Source organism: Vicugna pacos, chromosome 10 (assembly GCF_048564905.1).
Source record: "Vicugna pacos chromosome 10, VicPac4, whole genome shotgun sequence".
Taxonomy (NCBI): Eukaryota; Metazoa; Chordata; class Mammalia; order Artiodactyla; family Camelidae; genus Vicugna; species Vicugna pacos.
In genome coordinates this window covers 41665716-41687179 of record NC_132996.1, presented here as the reverse complement: position 1 = coordinate 41687179, position 21464 = coordinate 41665716, and the positions used below count along the sequence as shown (strand labels likewise).

Here is a 21464-nt window from a genome sequence, read left to right as displayed (position 1 = left end):
AGGACAATAGCTTGGGCAAAGAATAATTTTGTGGTCTCAACAGTTATAAATTTATTAATAAAATTCTCAAAGAAGAGGTGGTTTTTCTTCACCATTTGCACAAGAGATGTTTATAAATTTCTGCCCTCCCACAGCTCCGGCTGTTGCAATGGGTACTCCCCAAGCCAACTAAAGCTAGAGTTGGCACCAGTCATCTCAGCAGATGCAGGAAAAGCACCTGATGAAAATTCAACAACTTTCAGGACGACAGGGGGAGGAAAAACTCTTAATAAGTAGATCCTAAAAGTTCTAATCATAAGGGTAAAAAAAGGCAACTGTGCATGGTGGCAGATGTTAACTAGACTTGCTGTGGTGATCATTTCTCAAAACACACAGATACTGAATCATTATGTTATACAAAAGAAACTAATATGTCGTATGTCAAGTATATGTCAATCAAAAAAACAACTCTTAGCAACTAGGAATAGACGACAACCTCCTCATTTTGATATAGAGCATGTACCCCAAAAAAGCCAACAGGTAACAATCACATTTAATGGTAAAACTCTGAATGCTTTCCCTCTTAAGATAAGGACAAAAATGCTCTGCATCACTTCTGTTCAGCATTGTACTAGAAGTTCTAATCAGTAGTGTAATAAGGCAAGGAAAGAAATCAAAGACAAAAGATTGGAAAGAAATAAGTAAAACTGCCGTCATTAACAGATGACATCACTCTACATGGAGAAAACCTCATGGAACACGTGAAAGAAGAAAAAAACTACCACAACAAGTAAGTGGATCTAGCAAGGTCTCAAGATAAATGATCAATATATAAAAGTTAATTGCTATTCTAAAGAATAGCAAAAATTAAAAATACAAGTTAAATGGTATTACATTTAAAATAACTTTTAAAAATCTAACATCAAATATTATATCCAATGAAAAATGTGCAACACCTATACAATGAAAACTACAAAACAATGCTGAGAGATATTTTAAAAAATCTAAATTGATGGAGCTATATATAATGTTCATAGGTTGACTCGTGGTAAACTCAGTATTTTTAAGATGTACATTATCCCAAAATGATATGTAGATTTAATACAATCCACATCAAAATCCCAGTAGAATTTTTTTCAAGACATTGAAAAGCTAATGCTAAAATGTCAATTAAAATTGAAAGGATCTAGGGTTATCAAGCAATCATGAGGAAAAAAAGACCAAATCTACTATCTGATTTCAAGACTTACTATAAAGCTGCATCAATCAAAAGAGTATGGTATTAGTGTTAAGAATAAAATTATAGATTAGTGGAACAAATGGAAAGTGCAGTCACATGATTTTTTACAGTCACCAAATCAATGAAATAGGAAAAGAAGGTCTTTTTAACAAGTAGTGCCAGAACATCTGGGTATTTGTATTTAAAAAAAATGAACTTCAATTTTTATCTCACACCACACACACACAAAAATTAATTCAAGATGCATTACAGACCTAAACATAAAAGACAGAACCATAAAGTTTCTAGAAGATAAAATTTCTTCACAACCTTATAGAGTAGGCAAAGATTTCTTAGAAAAGATACAAAAAGGTGAACCACAGAAGAAAAAAATATATGTATGACTTCATCATAATTTTAAATTTCTGCTCATGAAAACACCAGTAGAATATGAATAGACATGCCAGAGATTGGGAGAAAATATTTGCAATGCATATATCTGACAAAAAGCTTGTAGCCAGCATATGTAAAGAGGTCCTACAAGTCAATAATTTTAAAAAACAGTAATGAGTAAAAGATTATAACAGACCCTTCACAAAGAATATATAGGAATGGGAAAATACACACACACACATAAAAAGATTCTCAACGTCATTAGTCATCAGAGAAATGCAAATTAAAACCACAATGAGATACTACTAAATACACATTAGAATGACTAAAATTAAAGGGACTAACAATATCAAATACTGGCAAGGACATAGAGCACCTGAACTTCACTGATGGGATGGTAAAATGAACAACCACTTTGGCGAACTCTTTGGTAGTTTCCTATAAAGTTATACTGACTCTCTGACCCAGAAAGTCCACCCCTAGATATTTACCTTACAGAAATTAAAATATACTAATACAGTGGAAGACTAATTGGCAATAAAAAAAATGAACCACTGATACATACAACGACATGGCTGAATCTCAAAAATACTATGTTGAGCAAAACGAAACCAGATAGAAAAAGTGTATACAGTGTGATTCTATGTGTCTAAAGTCCAAAGACAGGCAAAGCTAAGCAGCTGATGGGGGCAGGAGAGGGGGTTGCAGTGACGGAAATGTTCTCTATCTTGTTTTGGGGGTGATGATTTTATGGGTATATACAATTGCAAAAACTCATCAAACTAAATTAAAATCTGCTCATTTATTATATGTTAATTACATCTTAATTTACAAAAGGGAGAAAAAACTAACACAGGAAACCTGGATTTTTTTGCTCTATTCCAAAGATGCTAATAATTTCCTGCCAACCATAGTCCCTGATGTTCACTGTAGCATGTGACATCCACTTTCTCCCATTCCTGCTCCCAGAGCTAACTAAACCAAGAACTGTCTCTCAACCAAGGTCAGACATCCATGGAACAGCTGAATCACATAGCTGTTTTAGATTATTTCTAATTATTTAATGTCTGTCTCTATACAACATTGCCTGGAACATAACAGGCCTTCAGTAAATAAATGTCAAATAAAAGATGGATGGATGGATGATAGAATACACTCAAGGATTATCTGGTCCAATCCTTTCCATGAGTACAAAAAAAAGAGAGACACCTAGGGAAGTTAAGCAATTCACACAGCCAATGGCAGAGCTCACACTGAGACATGGATCTCCTCACTGATAACAAGGGACACACCAAAGGAGATGTGTTCTTGCCTGCTGCTGTATATTGTGGTACTTATATATAATGCCTGGAAACATGGCCACCATCTTGCAAGCATGAGGAAAGCAAAACCAACATGATGGGAATGGGAGAAGAAAAAGATGGGGGAAAAAAACTTTGGTTTTTGCTGATGTCACATTCACTTAAGTCAGATGAGTATAAGCTATCATTTACTTGCAGGCAAAATATCCAAAACTTACACAAAAGCATGAGGAAATAGGAGGCATTCAAGAAGCTGGAACGGCCATGTGGCTGGAGTGCAGAGAGCAAACAGGAGGTTGGGCATGTAGACGAGGTCATACCACACATCCCAAGGGCAACGGGAAGTCATCAAAGGAATACTGGTGTTCTAACTCCACTGTGGGTAGGCAGGAGGAAGGAAACTTTGGCAGTGGAATGAAGGCTTTGCATGGAGATTATGTTATAGTCTTAACCTTGGTACAAGCTCAACCCTCTTTGGCTATGACAAGGGTAAGGAGAACAGCTGGTGCCTAGCAGCCTGACCGGTCAGGAAAGTCACTAAGAGCATAAACCTCGCCACCTCCCAGACCCGCCTTTCCTTCACACAGCGATGCCAACAGACGGGCCAGGCAAGGGCATGTGGGTTACTGACGTGCAGGTCCCAACTACACAAGCAAGAGAAAACACACATAGCTTCCAGGATCAAGAAGGTCTGAAGCTCAAAATCTTGGCTTCTCTAATTTCCAGATCACTCTCTTTTTTTATTGAAGTACAGTTGATTTACAGTGTTGTGTTAATTTCTGATGTACAGCATAGTAATTCGGTTTATATATATATATATCTATATATATATCTATATATAGATATATATATAGATATATATATATATTCCTATTCCACATTCTTTTCCATTCCTTTATAGGCTATTACAAGGTATTGAATATAGTTCCTTGTGCTATACAGTAGGACCTTGTTGTTTATCTATTTTATATATAATAGTACCTGCAAATCCCAAACTCTTATCTGTGTGTGATCATAGGCTCTCAGGCACTGTCCTCTGCATAGACGCCTTCCAAATTCCATCTCAAATCCTTTCTCTCTTTTAAATGAGAAGATGCCAAACCAAAGAGCTCTTCCTTTCCGTCACACATGAATTTCCTAGTATCTCACTGACTGAGACAAGTTCTTCTTGCTGAATCAATCAATGTCTATATCGCTTATTTCAAAAGATTCAAAACACTCTATTTCTACTAATAAAACATATCATACAAAATATTCCCAAACATGCATGACCACATAAGTATAGCATTTCACACACAGAATCTCAGAGCTGGTACATTTCCCACATAGACTGCTTAATATTTTTCCACTATTTAAATGTATTCAATTGCACTCCTGGTCAGCACTATCCATCACTCTGAGACAGTATTCAGTTGTCCCACAAAATTATGATTATGTGTGCCAGGTGTTTCATAAGAAAGAAGTCAAGCATTATCATTATAAACAAGACACGTCTCTGTGCCCAAGGAGAGCAGACCAACAGTCAGCTAACTCCAGAGTCCTCACTGGAGGCTTCCTCAGGAGGCAAAGAAACTGAGAGGTTTTTATCAGCCTCCAATGGTGTGAGCATGGTGTTGAACTGCAGTCATGGGTCAAAGTCTTTTCAAGGTCTTTCCAGCTTTCAGAGCACGTCATGCGCAGCACCGTGGAAGCTGCATGGCTTACATGTCTTGGATTTCCATTTACAAACCACCACAGAGAAGTAATTAATTGCTAAAAAAAAAAAATGGTGAGTGGATCAAGAAAACAGGTCTAAAAATGATCTAGGATACATCAGGTAAATAAAATTTCACCTTCTTTGAAAGTCCCACTCTGCAAACATGTAGAATCAGAAAAGGGTAACGCCGCATACAACTTTAAATAATCCTCATCACTATTGAGGGCCTACTATGCGCACAGGCTTTGATTCCTTACTACACATCTAAAGGGGGAAGGCTATTAATGTCCCCCCGCACGGCAGATGAGGAGTTTGATGTCAGAGTGGTTAAGTTACTTGCCCAAGACCACTGACCTAGTAAGTGGGCAGCAGGATTTGAACGCATATCTGTCTGACTTCAAATCACATCTTTCACTAGTCCCTGCCACCTGAAAGTTTCTGAAGCTTGGAGACCTCTGTCTGATGTATCTTATCCCAGAGAACTTCAGTCTATGGACTGCTGTAAGGAATAAAGTCAAAGGTCCTTCACCCTCCACCCAGTGCCACTGTCAAATGATACCCTCTACCTGTAGTCACATGACCGGAGTCCACATGACCGGAGAAGTCTTCCCTAACCCAGGAGACAGGGATTCTAGTGGAACTCTGCCAGTGACTGGCCCCTCATATCTCAGTTTCCTTACCTATTAAACAGGATAATATCTGCCCTGGCCTGCCTCATTGACTCATTAAGAGTTAAATAATTAAGAGTGAACAGGTTCCAGACAGGTAAGAAAATCTTACTCCTTGTGAAGGCATTTTCACTTTGCATAGAGGTCCAGAATGGAGCAGAAGAAGCCTGAGATCAGGGTCAGATGACCAGAAAACTAGTACTTGATTCAGCCATTACTACCCTTGTGTTCTTGGACAAGTCATTTCCCTACTTTGAGCTCACTGTATTCACTCAGAAGATGATGTCATTGCACCAGACCAGTAATTCTTCAAATATGGCCCACTGCCCAATAGTAGACCACATGCATTCTTTTGATGGGTCTCAAATTTGACTGAGAATAAAGATGCTTTTATTAATTTTATGACTAAATGGCACCCTATTTCAAAGACTTACTTTTATGAACAACTAAAGATTACTTACCAGTAAACTACTAAGTAGGTTACTGTAATTTGTTACCAGTCAACTAAAATTAATGTGTTTCTAGTTTACTAAGGACTTAAATATTTAGCAACAATCAACACTCCCACTGTGTATGAACATGTGTGGATGGCTGAAGGCCCACAGTTTTCAGGAAGAAGACACTGGTATCAAACTTATTAGTGCTATCCTGTTGATGGTGGCTCTCAGTTGCTGTTATGACTGCTTATAAATTAATGTTAATTAGGCTCCATAATTAACAATTTAGATTATAGTAGGTCATTTGTTTAACCCTACCACGTATGGGATTCATACTTGAACCCACAGTGTTTGAGGGATATAATTTCAGTAGTTGGAGTTTAAGGCATATAAGAATTGGATGGCAAACCAAATATTTATTGTGCACTGTTACTTAACAAGTTCTGATCGAGGTACTAGAATACTTCTGTGAACAAAACAAGGTCCTGTCCTCCAAAACTGTACATGCCGTTGGAGTATTACAGACAATAAATACACAAAACAAGTAAGTAAGGTAATGGTGGGCATCCAAAAATTATGATGAAAAAGACAAAGTAGGGTAATATGGTAGAGAGGGAATGAGAAAGTTACTTTAGTCCAGACCAAGGGCCTTCAAAAGTTTCTCTAAGGGGTAACATGCAAGTTAAGAACTGAATAATGACAATGGAATAAAGACAGTCTCTTCAGCAAACGGTGTTGGGAAAACTGCACAGCAGCATGTAAAACAATGAAGCTAGAACACACCCTTACACCATATACAAAAATCAACTCAAAATGGATTAAAGACTTAAACATAAGACAAGATACAATAAACCTCCTGGAGGAAAATAAAGGCAAAACATTATCTGACATACATCTCAAAAATTTTCTCCTAGAAGAAATAAAAGCAAGAATAAACAAATTGGACCTAATGAAACTTACAAGCTTCTGCAGAGCAAAGGAAACCAGAAATAAAACAAGAAGAAAACCTAAGGAATGGGAGAAAATTTTTGCTAGTGAAACCGACAAAGGCTTGATCTCCAAAATATATAAGCAGCTCATACGACTCAATAAGGAAAAAATAAACAACCCAATCCAAAAATGGGCAGAAGACCTAAACAAGCAACTCTCCAAGGAAGACATACAAATGATCAAAAAGCACATGAAAAAATGTTCAATATCACTAATTATCAGAGAAATGCAAATCAAAACTACAATGAGGTATCACCTCACACCATTCAGAATGGCCGTCATTCAAAAATCCAAAAATGACAAATGCTGGAGAGGCTGTGGAGAAAGGGGAACCCTCCTACACTGCTGGTGGGAATGCAGTTTGGTGCAGCCACTATGGAAAACAGTGTGGAGATTCCTCAAAAGACTAGGAATAGACTTACCATATGACCCAGGAATCCCACTCCTGGGCTTGTACCCAGAAGGAAATCTACTTCAGGATGACACCTGCACCCCAATGTTCATAGCAGCACTATTTACAATAGCCAAAACATGGAAACAGCCTAAATGTCCATCAACAGGTGACTGGATAAAGAAGAGGTGGTATATTTATACAATGGAATACTACTCAGCCATAAAAACCGACAACATAATGCCATTTGCAGCAACGTGGATGCTCCTGCAGAATGTCATTCTAAGTGAAGTAAGCCAGAAAGAGAAAGAAAAATACCATATGAGATCGCTCATATGTGGAATCTAAAAAACAAAAACAAAAACAAACAAACAAACAAAAACAAAGCGTAAATACAGGACAGAAACAGACTCACAGACAGAGAATACAGACTTGTGGTTGCCAGGGGGGTGGAGGGTGGGAAGGGATAGACTGGGATTTCAAAATTGGAGAATAGATAAACAAGATTACACTGTATAGCACAGGGAAATATACACAAAATGTTATGATAACTCAGAGAGAAAAAAATGTGACAATGAGTGTGTATATGTCCATGAATGACTGAAAAATTGTGCTGAACACTGGAATTTGACACAACATTGTAAAATGATTATAAATCAATAAAAAATGTTAAAAAAAATAAAAAATAAAATAAAATAAAATAAAATAAAAACCCACAGCAGAAATATCTGCTATGGTCTTATAATCCTTTACCTTACGTTTTCTCACACTGCTTAGAGTTGGTACAAATCCCTCCCTCCCTGTGCTCCTCAACTGAGTATTACTGGGATGCAGTAGTTGAACACCACAAAGAACCTAACTCAGGGAGCTGATACCTGGTGTGGAAGAACAATGTCAAATTTACATATAAATACAAAACCAGCTATGCCTTTCCTCACACTCTAGTACCATTTTTAAGAGAGTGCCATCTCTTCTATGACATATTCTGAGTCTATTAACCGATTGCCCTCTCTTGCCCACCTCTGATCTATCCTGTATGCAATAGTCAGTGATCTTTCTTTCTATCTTTTTAAATGTTTGTTTTATTCTTTTTTAAGCTTTTTTTAAAAGCAGTAATTAGGTTTATTTATGTATGTATTTATTTATTCATTTAATGGATGTACTGGGGATTGAACCCAGGACCTCATGTATACAAAGCACATGCTCTACCACTGAGCTATATACCCTCTTCCCACATATAAATGCAAACAATTCCTGACAGTTCCAACTCAGAGCATTGCACAGTGCCTATATAATAGTCACTATTAGCAAATATTTGATTTCTTGCTCACTCTGAATTTTTGCAAATGGAAAACTTATCATAGAATCTTGTAGAGCATTCCATGGAAATATTATCAATGATAAAATGAACTGTGGCTGACACGCACTGAACATTAGGTGCCAACTGCTTGCTAATCTCTCTGCAGGAGTGATGCTCCTTAATCTTTACAACAGTCTTAAATTCCTTAATCTTATCCTTATCCACAATATGAGGTGGATACTACCATTGTCTGCCTGTTTTACAGGTGGGTAAACTGAGGCACAAAGAAGTTAAAGAACTTGGTCAGAGTCATATTCCCTTTGACCATTATCATATATTCATGGATGTCTAGTAACAACTTACTGCAATTGATGGCAATAACTATTGCTTTTTATAAGTAAATTGCCCCCACTTGGCCAATGGAAGCCTTGTCAGTTCACCTCTCAGCCATTTTTTACACTAACTCAGACAGATCTGAAAGTAGATAACTCCATATCATCATGTTGTTCCCTAGCCCTAAATTTTGTAATTAGCTGTATCCAGAGAGCTTTGGTCCTTTTCAATGGAGAACAGTATTAGAGCCAAAAGAGCATGCTGGAGGGCCACAACTCAAATCAGGCTATCAGACTCAGAAGCCTGAACAGCTCTGGAGTAGAAGGGGAAATAATAAAAACAATAAAAGAAAATAAAAATGAATAGTAGGGAGAATGCTATGCACAACTAGGAGATGGAGGTGTGTGGAAAGAATGAAAGGCCTGGAAATTACTGAGTTTTGCTTTATAAATTTTAAGATTATTTTCTTTGCTACAGTGAAAAAGGACTTTGTAATTTAAAAGATAAATACAGAACATTCCATAGAGTAAATAAACTAATGCCACACTTTGAACAGTGGTCAGTGGAGTGCAGGCCTGACCTGAACCCCCATGGACCAAGTAGACCTCTGTCCCTTCTGGATGGAGAGAAGAGCCAAGATGGTTCTAGAACTTCTAGAACTTCTAGACTGTTGCCAAGGATCAGCTCCTACTCCTGTGGGATGCCAGCCCCTTTCACCTGTGCAAGGACCTCCCTCCTGCTATTAACCCCATCTCTGCTGCATCATCTTTTTTTACTTATTGAAGTACAGTTGATTTACAATATTGTGTTAGTTTCAGATGTACAGCATAGTGATTCGGGGAGGGTTTGCAGATTATATTCCATTATAGGTTATTACAAGATATTGAGTATAATTCCGTGCTATACAATGTATTTTGTCTATGTCCTCTTCCAGGAGTTTTATGGTGTCATGTCTTACGTTTAGGTCTTTAAACAACTTTGAGTTTATTTTTGTATAAGGTGTAAGGGAGTGTTCTAATTTCACTGATTTACATGTAGCTGTTGAGCTTTCCCAACTTGTTGAAGAGACTGTCTTTTCTCCATCGTATATTCTTAGCTACTTTGTTGTAGATTAATTGACTGCAGGTGCATGGATTTATTTCCAGGCTCTCTGTTCTATTTATCTATTGATCTGTTTTTGTGCCCATACCACACTGTTTTGATTACTGTAGTTTTGTACTATAGTCTGAAATCTCCTGGAAGAGTTATACCTCCAGCTTTGTTCTTTTTTCCTCAGGATTACTTTAGCAATCCTGGGTCTTCTGTGGTTCCATATAAATTTTGGGATTATTTGTTCTAGTTCTGTGAAAATGTCATGGATATTTTGATAGAGATTGCATTAAATCTATAGATAGCCTTGGGTAGTATGGCCATTTTAACAATATTAATTTTTCCATTCCAAGAGCATGGGATATCTTTCCATTTCTTTGAATTATCTTCAATTTACCTTATAAATGTTTTATAGTTTTCAGCATATAGTTTTTTCACTTCCTTGGTTAAGTTTATTCATAGGTATTTTTGACATGATTTTAAATGGTATTGTTTTTCACTTTCTGATATTTCATTATCAGCATTAAGAAACACAACAGATTTCTGTATATTAATCTTGTATCCTGCTAGCTTGCTGAATTCACTGATTAGTTCTAGTAGGTTTTTTGTGGAGGCTTTAGGGTCTCTGTATAGAGTATCATGTCATCTGCAAATAGTGACAGTTTTAGCTCCTCCCTTCCAATTCAAATAATTTTTATTTCTTTTTCTTGACTGATTGTTGTGGCTAAGACTTCCAATACTATGTTGAAAAGAAGCCATGTAAGTGGGCATCCTTGTCTTCTTCCTGAATTTAGTGGGAACTAAACATTGAGTATGATGTTGGCTGTGGTTTTGTTGTAAATGGCTTTTATTCTTTGACATTTGCTCCCTCTATATCCAGTTTGATAATGATAACAACATGATTGTATCATGAATGGATGTTGAATTTTTTCAAGTATTTTTTCTGCATCTATTGAGATGATCATGCATTTTTTGTCCTTTCTTTTGTTCCTGTGGTGTATCACACTGATTTTTATATGTTGAAATACCCTTTTTTGTATTTATGTAGTATCAGGTTTTTTTTTCCTTTTTCATTTTGTATTTTGTTGATGTGGGTCCTATTTCTTTTCTTCTTAGTGAGCCTGGCTAAACATGTTTGTAGATTTTGTTTATCTCCTGCATCATTCTTAATTGTCTTCACTACATTATTCCCACCCACTTTCAAATATCTATCAACTTGTCTTAAAACAAAACAAAACAAAAACCTCCCTAGACCCCAAGTCACCTTCCAGCAGCTGCTACTTTTCATTGTTTCTCTTTACAATAAAACCTCTCAAAACACTTGCCTATACTTGCTGTCTCTGCTTTCCTTACCTTCCTTTCTGTCTTAAACTTAACTCCTAACAAGCTTTTGTCACAGCCACTTAGCAATGAGGCTCCTCTAGTCAAGGCTAAGAAAAGGCTACCAAATCAACTGGACAATTTTGGGTCCTCATCTCCTTCAATCCTCAGAAGCATGTGACCCAACCATTCACCACATTCTTCTTAAACATCTGGCGTCCATTGCAAAACCCTCTGAGTCTTCCCTTTAAATTCCAAGTTGGTTCTTCTTGGTCCCTTTGCTGGTTCCTTCTCCTCCCAATTTTAATTGTTGACCCATGGATCAGTCTTTGTGTCTGCTGTCTAGACTCCCCTCCAAACACTCAATTTGAGTTTGTACTGGAATTATATGGAGGGCTTGTTAAAATAAATCACTGGACTCCACATCCAGAGTTTCTGATTCAGTTAGTCTAGGGAGGAGCTTGAAAATCTGGATTCTAACAGCTCACCAGATGCTACTGCTACTGCTGCTGGTCCAAAGACGACACTTTGAAAGCTGCTGCCCTAAATGATTGCATCACTTCTTTGGCCTAAAATACCACATTCATGCTGATGACACCCAGAAATATGACTCCAGCCCCACTTCTCCCCTTAACTCTGGACTTGTAGGACCCAGTGCCTCCTCACATCTCCTTGTGGACATCAAATAGGATCCTCAAACACAACATGACCTAATATGACTGAACGAAAGCAGTATCCCTTCTAGTCTTCCTAGAGGTAATACTGAGGAGGCAGCCTTGATTCCACCGGATCCCTCAAGCACCACATTCAATTTATCACAAATTTACAAATCCCTTTGTTTCTACCTGCAGAATACATCCCAAACTTGAATGCTTCTGACCACCTCCTCCAAGACATCCCTAGTGAAAGCCATCATCTCCTCTGCACCCCTGCCGATAGCCTCCTATCTGACCTCTCTAGTACACCCTTGGCCCTCTGCATTCTATCCTCCACAGAGTAGCCAGTCATATTGCAAAAGTGCACATCATATGTCACTGCCCCACTCAAAATCCTCCAGCTGCTTCTCAACCATGGAAAACAAAAGTCCAAACTCCATTCCATACCCTCCAAGGCCAAATATGATCTGTCTTTTGCTTACCTCTCTGACCTTAACTCCTACTTACTCTCATTCTCGCCTTCTCCACTTTAGTTACCTTGACCTTCTAGATTTTCCTCAAACTCACCAAGCTTGGAGCCTCTGTACTTGCAGTTCCACCTACCCAGTATGCTTTCCCTCTAGGTGATGATACAGCTTCTTCCATCACTTCAGGCAAGTCTCTGCTCTAATATCACCTCTTTCTTGAGGCTTTTCTAAGCACTAACTCTAAAAAGCACCTCCTTGTCACCTGTACTCTGTTATGTTCCTCTTTCTTCATAGCACTTACCACTAACTGAGCCTTATTATATTGCTGTCTACTCATTAATTGACAGTGTCTCCACTAGAATGTAGACTCTATGAGGGTAAAGGCTGTCCCCTTCTTTGCTGTATTCCCAGTACCTAGAATAATAACTAGCAAATGGCGGCACAAAATTTTGTTGAATGAATAAACGAATGAATGGTCCTCATCTCTGTTCAAAATTTCTTTGTTCGTGTGTTTATTACCTGTCTCTTCTGATTCTACACAAGCTCCATGCTCCAAGAGGGCAGGAAATTTGTTCTCTTGTTCCCTACCAAGATTGAGCAGCTGGACAGTGGCAGGCAAGTGTAGGCATTCAACAAATACTGACAGGAGTCAAACCTCGGCATGGGGTCCGCCCATCCCCACTAGTCTCCCGCTAGACCTAGGGTCCTTTAACTCTTCTCATCTCCCATTCGCCCCTCCTCTGACTCTGCTTCCTATCTCCATCTGTTCCTGCCCCTTCCGGCCTGTGCTAGTTCCGACCAATGTAGTTCTTCCTAGGCATGGTCTAGCTTGAGCTCAGACCACACTCTGAATTTGCAGTCATCGTGGAAAAACTCCCAAGACACTGCTGCTCCCAAGGCACATATAGGTTAATTTCTACTGCCGATGAACTGCCTTGATCTACTTCAATTCCCAGTTACTTCCAGGAGGCAAATGCATGAGGCCAAGTGCCCATGGAGATCGCTAAATTATAGCTGGCAGCCCCAGGGGCAGTGGAAAAGGTGTGATGCCTTTCTCTCAGAGCTGCAGGCATAGAGCAGAGCCAATGGCTCCCCACAACCTATGGAAAGAAGTGAGGAAAGGGAAACGGCAAGAAGGAGGAGGAAGCGAGGAGCTGACGCTCCTTGGATACCACCTGTGTCTCAGGCAACTTGATTTACATGATTTCATTTGGTGATGGCTACCCTGTCTTACAGATGAAGAACTGAGACCTGGACAGTTTAAGGACCTTGTGGATATTTACCCACATAGTAAATAACCAAGCCAAGACTTGAATCTACTGGAATGTCAGTTCTGCAAGGGCAGGGACTGGTATTCATATTCCTCACTGTGCTCCCAGCACTTGGAAGATTATCTAGCATTTCAGTCAATGTCTTGTTAAAAGAAATAATAATAAATCCAGGTATAAATGATACCAAAGTCCATGCTTTCCCCACCATAACTTCCTCAGCTCTTTCAAAGTTCAGGAAAGCTTGATATTCAAAGCTTTTCACAGCCTAGCTCTGACCTGCCTTTCCAGGCTTCTCTCCCAGGTACTCTAAAAGAACGCCTTCTTCAAGCCAAACTGTCCTTTCACTGTCCCTTGATCATTCCCCCCTCTAATCTCTGCTCAGGCCATTTCCCCGAATCATTGCCTTCCTCCCTTCTCAGCCTAACCCAGCCCTACTCATCCTTCCACTCCTGCCTCAAGTCCTTCCACACCCCACCAGCCCCAGATCGCCTCTGAACCTCAGACCTCCAACAGCCCCCACCACCTGGGAGCCATTGAGGGACACCAGTAATGACCCAGGTGGCACACCATCCTTTCACACATACCTGCGCTGACTCTCTGATAGTGACTTTGGCAGCAAAACTACAGTAACACCCCAAACTTTTAACACAGAATGAAAGGACAAAAGCCATAGTAAAAGGGTTAAGTAAGGCCCCCAGCCACACCTTATCAACATACTCACGCAAACTGGCCTGAGCAGAGCACCCACGAAGGGCCTGACACCACTCAGAAACCAGGCCTGGTCCCTCCTGCCCCACAGTTGCTCCCAGTTGAGTTGGGAAACCAGTCCTAGAAACAGATACTTGAAATACAAGGTTACAGGACTGAGATGAAGGTCTAAGAAGCCATCCTCTCTAAGTTGCACCCTTATTTTAATAAAAGCCTCAGCAATAAGCAATGTCACCTTCAGTGACTATATGTATACACTGACTGTAAGATACACCATATTAAAAGGTAAAATGTGACTCTCAGAAGAGAGAAAATGGAGTAATGCTTACCATGAAAAGCCGATGAGGACTGAAGGTGGAACTTAACACAGGAGGAACCCAAGTATCCTGCTCCACTCACTTGGAGCCACAAGGCACAAGAACCAGGAGGGACCAGGCAGGAGGAAAGGGCAAACTGCATGCAGATCCCAGGTGGTCGAAGGTGAGCCCGATGTACACCAGGCCACCACCCCTCCGACACCCTCTCCCTCCACCAGTGACAGGGAAAGAGCTTGGGAAATAGTGGCTGGTGAGAAAAAGACTCAAAAAGGCAGTGCCCAAACTATGAGCAACACCAGCAAGAAATCAGGGCAAGTGCTAGACAGAATGCGTTCCGGGGGGATTCGCTGTGAAATAGTTCTCTAGGAAAGGAGCTTTCAAGAGCATATCAATGCTTTTGCAGGAGGGAAGCCCTTTAGTTAAAGCGAGTCGGCTAAGACAGCCAGGGACAAAAACCAACGTGAGTGCATGTCCATATGCACAGCCCACCACACACAGATGCGCACCTATTCCCATTACAAACACTGTAGCTGCCATTGACTCAACACACACTAATGCCAGGCATGTCCTGAGCATTATTCTTGTAAGGTTTTTATTTTGATCCTTCCAGTAACTCTGTGAGGTGGTTATGATTCTTCCTACTTGACAGGTAGAGAAAGCTGACATACAGAGAGGTAAATGAACCAGCCCACCCAGCTTGTAAATGGTGGGTCTAGAATTCAAACCTAGCCCTATCCCTCAGCTTATACCCACACTCACCCCCGTGCCCATATTCACACTCCCAAAGCATAGGTGTGCACTCACACACAGAACTTCACACACACCACTCCACATCTCATACACACACCCTCATGGTGACCCCTCTCCTGACCTAGCTTAGCTGCAGCTCTGTAGTGCTAGAAGCTTCTTTTGGCCATGAATTCCAGAAGCTCCAGCTTTCTCCTCCTCTTTCATCCGGCCACAACCATTACCCCATTAAACCCAACAGAATGATTCCCTAGCATTGTCTCAGTTCCTGCAACAGAACCTCACCAGGTCATCTCCGAAGCCCTGCAGCTAGACAAAGTGTAATGGTTCTCACAGAGCATCTGAAGCCCCTAGTGCCTCACAGAGATGCAGCCCTCCCCGCACATCTGCAGAACTGCATTTCTCAAGACAAAGGGCAGAGTTAAGGGGTGTGAGTGTGAAGTGCCCGTGTTGGGGCTGCAGCTTCAAGATACCAGAGAACCCAGGCCTGGACACACCAGTGAACTCACCACTGGCCCACTGGCTGTCAGGAGAACACAGTGGATTTAGAACCAGGGAGAAAGATGGTGATCACAGGAAACCTTCAAAGATCTTCTTATCCTCCTGATTTTAGACAAAACGATTTAAGACAGAGCCAACTCTGACTGCTCAGGGAACTCAACCCCTCCTTCAATCACCCACTTGGAAACCAGTTTCTCCTTAGGTATGAACTACATTCATGCAGGCAGGTACTGACCCTTGCCTCTGTGGGGACAGGGACAGCTGGCTGCCACTACTCTCACCATGTGCAGTCAAGGACCCACCAGGAAGCAGGACGTAGGCGTAGTTCAGTGGTAGAGTGTATGGTTAGCATGTACGAGGTCCTAGGTTCAATCCCCAGTACCTCCATTAAAAAAAATTTTTTTAATTAAAAAGAAATAAAAATAGAGGTGAGCTTCCATCAGACCACTGCTCTCCAGGCTCAATGTTCCCTAGCACCAGGTTTTCACCTAGAAGCACACACTTTCTGTTCAAAGCAGCAGTCACCCACCATTCCCAGGCACAAATCAGAGCTGCCTGCCTCGGTGTCCCCTTACTAATGCTGTGGGCACACGCCACGGGCATATGCAGTGAGTCAGGCACAGAGTCTGAGGTCAAAGAGGCCCAAGAACTGATTCTGCCACTTAACCTCTCCAGGCTTGGTTTTCTCATCTGAAAAGTAGGGCTGCTATGAGGCTGAACGCAATAGCATGCTTACAATTCTGGAGATTGCGCACATTTTTGGGAATATGATGTAAGCAGCAGACCCCTTCCCCAGAAAGATACATAAACGCACAAGATTTGCATGCAATTCAGGGTGTCCACAGACTCCTGCAAGCTTGTCCATGGGCTCCAAGTTGAGATCACTGAGATACAGCAGGTCCCTCCCAGCCAAGCACAATAATGGCTAGTTATTAATATTAATAATAAAGTACTATTAAGAATATTTTACATATTTACTTATCTTCTGACTACACCTTCATTTGCTGAAAAAAAAAAATAGGAATCCCAACATAGACCTGCCTATGATTCACAGGGCCTTGTGGATGATGAGCCACAGGCCTTTTGATGATTTGGTCCCACGGGGAGGCTGTGTCTAAGGTCCTGTGGGATTCAGAGAAGCCAGGTGTCCTCCTTGGAAACCCGTCTGCTCCCTACAGTTCAGGGTTGCTGCCAGGACACTGGAGCTCAAGCCAGAGATGGAACAGCTGCCTTCCTTTTCCCTTGGCCCAGACGACCTCTGTCATTCCACCAAGCAAGCATCCGGAGTGCATCCAAATTCCTTCCTGTTGGCTCAGCTCCACAGACAGCTTGCCTCCCCCACCACCATGGCAGAAGAGGACATAAAGTTAGGAGAAAGGCGGCAGTTCTTCTCCTGTCTGAGTGCCCCACTCTTTTCTGAGGAATGCCCAGCACAGCACAGCATCAGATATAAGGGAGGCCTTCAGTAAATGCCAAGCACAGCGATGATGGATGGATGGATGCATGGATGGAAGGATGGATGGTTGGAGATGAGCTAGGACTGAACCAGAGATCTAGACATTAGGAAACCTCAGAGCTAACTCCTCATACTCTTCATAATACCTGGATTCAAATTTTTATTCTTCAACTATAAGCAATATCACCCTAAATAAATCATTTCCCACTCTGGATATCCATTTCCTCAACTGTGAAGCGAGAAAATGGGGCTTAGAAGGTGATTACGTTATAGGATATCCAGATCCATGCACTTGCTTTGCTCTTAGGCCAGAGAGGGCCCTGGCAGCCACGCACAGCAGCCCCACAGTGATGCAGCCAGACGGCTACCGCCACCAACACCGCCTGTCCTGGAGTTGCTCCCAGTCACTCTTGTTGCTCACCCGTGTGCTCTAACAATTCCTCACCTCGTATCATGCCACCCACCTTCATCTCAGGTTCTGGGGCCTCCCTGATGCCACTGAGGCAGGAGACATCTCAGGACTCACATGGCATCCATGCACATGCAGCCCGGATGTCTCTAGGCATGCAGATGCCTCATGGAGGAAATCTGGATCCATAGGATAAATTCTTCTCCCTGCCGCCATACTGCATGGACTGTTTGGAGAGGCGGTGGTAACACATGACCTCTGTGAACACATCCTGAGAGACACAGCCATCAGTTTGCCAGGAACTGGTGGCCTGCTGGGTAATAATCACTTATATTTTTTTTTCCCTCCTCCTCTATTTCAGCTTCTTAGACTCACATTCCTCAATAAAGTGTTACTGCAGAAAGTGATTATCTCATATGCACTGCGTGCCAACTGTGTGTCTTGCACTGTGTATTACCTCGGCTGACTGCAGCTACACCAACAATAATCAGCATTTACTGAGCACCGACTGTAAGCCGGGTACCAGCTTAAATAAATGATTAAATCCTTTTAACAGCCCTATGAAACACAACTGTTATTACCTCTATTTTACAGATGAAGAAACTAAGGTGTATATATAAGTCAAGGACCTTGTCCAAGGTCACACAGTCACTACATAGAGGAAACAAAACACTCAAAACATGCCTGTGAGATGGACGATACTGATACCTTCCTTGACGAATGAGAAGCAGAGACTCAGAGAGGTCAAGCAACTTGCAGAAGTCATGCAGCTACTAAGTGGCAGAGCTGCAACTGGCAATTCTGGAGCACGAAGCGTACGGAGCCCTCTCCAAGGATTCCTTCAACCCTGACGCATTAACCTGTTAAGTCTCTGATGAAAGATAGATTCTTTTGGTGCTAGCTCCAGTTAGAGCTCAGGCCCACGGCCACAAATTCCATCTCTTCACCCGCTGCTCTCATCTTCCCACCAGCTTACTCCCAAGGTGTCCAACTCTGTCCACCATCTCTCTGAACTTTTCTAAAAATATTCAGTCTGTTGTTCTAGATCGTAAATATGCCCATACGCAGATGTTTCCTGCCCCATGCTGGATGGGAACTGTACTGCCACCTCCTTCCACTTAAAGCTCAGCTCTACAGACACACACTACTAAATATGAAATAAACAGCAAGGACCTGCTGCACAGCACAGGGAACTGTATTCAATTTCTTGTAATAACATATAACGGAAAAGAATCTGAAAAGAAAATATATATATGTATGTATATGTATCACTGAATCACTTTGCTGTACACTTGAAACTAAAATTGTACATCAACCACACTTCAATAAAAAAATTTTTGTTTAAAAACAGCAAAATCAATCAATCAGTCAATCAATCAGTCTTGGCTCTACAACTTGCTTTAGCCAATGAAACTTGAGCAGGAGAGACACAAATCACTTCAGACCAGTAGCTTTAAGAGCCAGCAATGCTTCACCTTTATTTTTCCCTTTGGCACACAAGGATTAGGCTCCTAGAGGCTGCACTAGATCTCAGAGAGAGAAAAAGGTGAGGGAGCAAGGCCAATCCATGATGGTCACGTGGCACGAGCGAGAAATAAACTCACGATGCTAAAAATCACCAAGATGTGAAGGTTGTTCATCACAACACCTACTCTTCCTGTCAATACATGAATTGATACAAGAAATGGGGTGTTACTGTAACGATGCAACAACAAATAAGCTAAAAATATGTGGCATTGGCTGTGGCAGTGAGCAGAAAGGAACTGTATTATTGGAGGCAGGAAAGATGTTTATTCCTATTATACAGTGATGAAATATTTGATAAAGCTGTCATCTGAAATAAATGGGAAGAGAAAAACGTACTGGGCGAGATTGAAAAACAGAAAGTTAGTATGTGTCTTGAATGCTATTGGCTGCATTCGACAAGAACTAGGAGAAAGAAATGTGTTATGTGTTGCAGCTTGCCCCTCACCCCAAAACTCACATGTTGAAGTCTTAACCCCCAGTACCTCAAAATCTCGCCGTATTTGGAGATAGGGTCTTTGCAAAGGTAACAAGTAATGTGAGGTCTTTAGGGTGGGCCCTAATCCAATATGATTGATGCCCTTATAAAAAGGGGGCACAGAAATGTGGAGAGAGAGAAAATAATGTGATGAGGCACAGAAAGGAGACGATCAATGACAAGCCGAAAAGAGGAGCCAGGGACAGACCCTTCTTCACAGCCCCCAGAAGGAACTCACCCTGCCAACACCCTGACTTTGAACATCTATCCTCCAGAACTGTGAGACAATACTTTTCTGACATTGAAGCCAGCCAGCCTGCAGCACTTTGTTACAGCCACCCTGACAAAGAAAAGAACTGGCCGCCTTGTGGATGGAAACGCAAGAGAACAGAGTTTAGAGATTCCAGGACCGGTACAGTTGAAAGTGAACTTCTTCTCTCCTTCAAACAATAAAGAGGACAGAACTGAGAAATGCTTTGAACAGGCCAATCAAACCTCGGCCTTGAGGCAAGGATCAAATCAAGGGTTTGGACACCCAACATATTGTTAAAACATCTGAACAAATTAAAGTGGTGCCAGCTCAGTCCTTTCAGTTGGACAAAATGGCTAAGGGTCTGGCTCTTCCATGAAATTCTGATAGGCTCAAAGTAATAGAAATTAATTGGGAGTGTGGCTCTTGGTACACAAAGCTGACTGGAATCAAATCGGTAAGAAAAATGACTACATTTGATTCCTGTTTTACAGCCAAAGAGTCATATTATCTTAAACTAAAGGAGACTGTGACTGTTAATGAAATAAAACAACACTTGGGCACGCAACCTTCTATGGGGAGGAAGTGGATTGAAAGAGTTTTTCAGCTGCCAAAGAGGGTAATGAAATTCGAAGGACTCCCAAGAAAGCGAAACCAAGGGCCACAGGAAACACTGGGCAGGAGATCTACTTCCAAGAAGCCAAAGAACACGCCGAATCCCTACGGTAAGGGGCCCTTGTAGCATCTCTCCCGTTAAATCTCCAAATTGCTATAACTTGTGTATCTTCCACTCTTCCCCTTTCTGAAAAAAAAAAAAAAAGGATGTAAGTTATTCTAGCCATTCTAACACTGTATATTGGGTATATGGGAAGTAGGTCATTTTTTATCAGATGATTGAGTATTTGGGGCAGAATTTTTAGTTCATGGGGATCTGAAGTAAGAGGAGACCACTGGATGAGTGATGTAAAGCCCGATGGACTGCCACGGCTGGAGAGCATTTCTGCACAGTCTCCCTCGAGAGAGGTGCTGGGGGAGGGTGTGTTTTGTGAGTTGAAAGGAGATCGAACCAAATATTTGTGGTGAGAAGAGAAGACTATAATAAACTGTATCATCGTTCACAAATATTTGCTGCCTTTCTCTGGGGAAGGCCACTTTCTTGCTTTCTCAGGAAACCTGCTTCGAGTGAAAGCGATGTACTTCCAGGCAGCCACTTTAAAGGTCAGCTCAAGCTCTGCCATATTCTTTCCCCTCTGTCACAACAACCAGCAATGTTCTCCATAAAGGAGCCCCTGCCAGCTTGGTCCAGAGGTCTAAGATGTCCCATGATGAACATGCGGAAACCAAACCTTATTAATAGACACAGGGAAACCCAGCCTATACTGAGTGACACAATCATAAATTTCCTTCTGCTTAAACAGTCCAAACCAACAGACCTTCCACCTCATGAACATTTGGCTCCTCATTCCATGTATCCCACTGGGGCCAAGTTCTAGAGTATCAAGTTCTGGAATCTGGAGACTCCGGGCCAAGACGATAGATGAAAAAAAAGAGCATTGGGCAGAGA

At 41.3% G+C, this 21464-nt stretch overlaps 1 protein-coding gene and 1 non-coding gene across 6 annotated transcripts in view; both read right to left on the bottom strand.

Annotated features, from left to right (window-relative positions):
- Positions 1-21464, bottom strand: part of NELL1 (neural EGFL like 1) — a 745741-nt gene that overhangs the window by 700198 nt on the left and 24079 nt on the right. The gene's annotated exons all lie outside the window — the stretch shown is intronic.
- TRNAT-UGU (transfer RNA threonine (anticodon UGU)) lies at positions 8229-8300 on the bottom strand. The gene has a single exon. It is a non-coding gene; the product is annotated as a tRNA-Thr (tRNA).